Here is a 2,312-nt window from a genome sequence, read left to right as displayed (position 1 = left end):
TCAGTCTACTTACAACATGTGTATTGTACCTAGTGCATTTAAAAATGAGGTAGCATGGTCGAGCCACAAGCGCAGGCACTGCATGGTTCAGTTCAGTTTTGGTTTAGTTCAGGGGATCGATACCCTTGTCGCAGCAAGATCAAGCCGCTGAAATGTTTTGTGTAAGCACTATAACAGGTTTATCCAAATAGTTTTACATCAACTATTTATTCTAGATAAAAGAAGTGGTTGCAGTAAGTACATTAACTGTTGGAACCAGTTAATTTGCAGTCATGCTAATATTTGCTGAGAAAAACACCATACGTCTCACTCAAATAACTTGTCAATCTAAGACGGTGTGTTACAATAGCGTCAGATCGAATTTGCTTTCTTGTCAGCTTTGCGCAGAGGCGGTGTCGTACCCTATGAAGTGCTAACTGAGGGGCGACTATTGCTAGTTGAAAACTTTTCCCAATACCCCGCCGGGACGACGTGAAATATCGTCGGCCATGGCAATTTTTGGAAGGCCCTACGGGGCTTTGTATTCAAATCAAAGAAAGACGTTGTGATGCTACCTACTCCCACATTCAGAAAGGTGTCTTAATTGCAGCCCGCGCTTGGCTTGGTTTAAATGACGCCTACCGTGAGTGCACCAGAGGAAACGCAATGAGCGTCACGGACCGTTCACACCAGGCGTCAATTATATCGAGTCAAGTATGGGCTTCAAGAATAGATGCATTTCTGAATACCATGATTCAATCGCGATTAAATGGTTTATGTGGCATGCAAAAATAAAATGTGGAAGACGCAACGCGATTGTATTCAAAGATGCCTGACTGTTTTTCACGCTTCCGAGCAAGCGCAGAGTATGTAAACGTTGTCCTACGTGCTCTTTTGCGCTTTACCTTAATTTATGCAGTACAAATTAGCCCACCAGCCTGTTCTGTTGTACGTAACAGTAATATTTACCGGGAAGCGCTGGCGGCGAACGCTATGCGCGAAGGCGAGCTTTCTGGTAGAAATTCAGCCTCTTGCGTGGGCCGCGATGGATGGATGCTATGGGCGTTTCATTTGGAACGGGGCGGTGGGCAGCTCCACCAAGCTCTTGTGCCAAACTTCCTGGGAACCTTGTTTTTGTGCGTTTGTCGTTTGCCTACTTTTCTTCCCCCAATCTTCGAATCGCCTCTTACTAATCTACTGCGGACACGTTTACTTAGTCCTTGCTCTCGCTGAACCCAAGGGCTTCAACCATAGAGTTTCTCACTATAACACCTAGAGGGTAATCTGGCGCCACCGTCTATGGGAGTTTCTTAAGAGGAAGCTTTAGCTCGAGCCCAACTCCGACGCGGCCTATTCAAATACATGTAAAACGCAAAAACGTTTTTATGAGATAACCCCTAGACCGATCTTGATGAAGTTTGTTGCATTTGAAAGAGAAAGTTAAATTCTAGTGACTGTTGGAAGCAGAATTTCGATTTAGGGCTTGAATTTTCCTAAAACAATTTTCAAATATATGCCCGTTTGAAAAACATAGAAGCACGAAGTTTACAAATTCATAACTCTGGATCAAGAGCAGATATCGCGGTTCTGTAAACGGCATCCATTAGATAATTCAAAGCGGACAAGTTCAATATGTCATTTTACATCTTACATGAATTTGTTATGTCAGTTACAACGGTTTTGCAAAAGTTGTATTTCCCTATAATTAATTTTTTTTATATTCATGTATAACATATCAATTTTGTCCGCTTTAGATGTACTATTAGATGCAATTCACAGAATTGCATTATCATTTTTAGTGGTTGAGTTACAGAGTTGTAAACTTGATAGTTTCGTTTCTTGAAAAATGCCGATTTTTGCCAATTTTTAATAAAAAATTGAGGACCTAACTCAAAAATTCAAAACCAACAGTCACTAGATTTTAAGTTTGTCTTTTAAATGCAACAAACCTCGTCACATTTGGTGCAGTGGTTGCCGAGAAAAACGAATTCTCCTTTTACATGTATTTAGATAGGAGCACTCGAGCTAAAGCTTCCTCTTAACCACACGACGGACGGCTCCGCGCAAATCTGTGCCGCGGACGCTTATTCCGCCGCCCGTCCGGCTGCGAAGCGCATCCAGACGACGGACGGACTGAGTAGACGACCGCGCCGGAAAAATAAAGATGGCGGCTACGCCCGAAGCGACTGCCGTCCGCCTCGAACCTGTCAAGTCGTCGTCGTCCACTGTGTGGCCCGTAACTTTCAAACTGAGGATTGTATTTGGTTTAAATTTGTGTCCAGAAGCTTCGACAGCAATGTATTCGTGATGAGTGGACACCGTTTCCGAAAGCG

The 2,312-nt window shown here is 43.3% G+C and overlaps 1 non-coding gene across 1 annotated transcript; it reads left to right on the top strand.

Moving 5' to 3' along the window:
* The first annotated feature begins 375 nt into the window (after positions 1-375).
* LOC126540011 (U4 spliceosomal RNA) lies at positions 376-517 on the top strand. Its single transcript, XR_007601447.1, has one exon. It is a non-coding gene; the product is annotated as a U4 spliceosomal RNA (small nuclear RNA).
* The last annotated feature ends 1,795 nt before the right edge of the window (positions 518-2,312 follow it).

The sequence above is a fragment of the Dermacentor andersoni genome, chromosome 2 (assembly GCF_023375885.2).
Source record: "Dermacentor andersoni chromosome 2, qqDerAnde1_hic_scaffold, whole genome shotgun sequence".
Classification (NCBI taxonomy): domain Eukaryota; kingdom Metazoa; phylum Arthropoda; class Arachnida; order Ixodida; family Ixodidae; genus Dermacentor; species Dermacentor andersoni.
The sequence above is the reverse complement of the archived record's forward strand: the minus strand, read 5'-3'. Positions and strand labels throughout refer to the sequence as shown.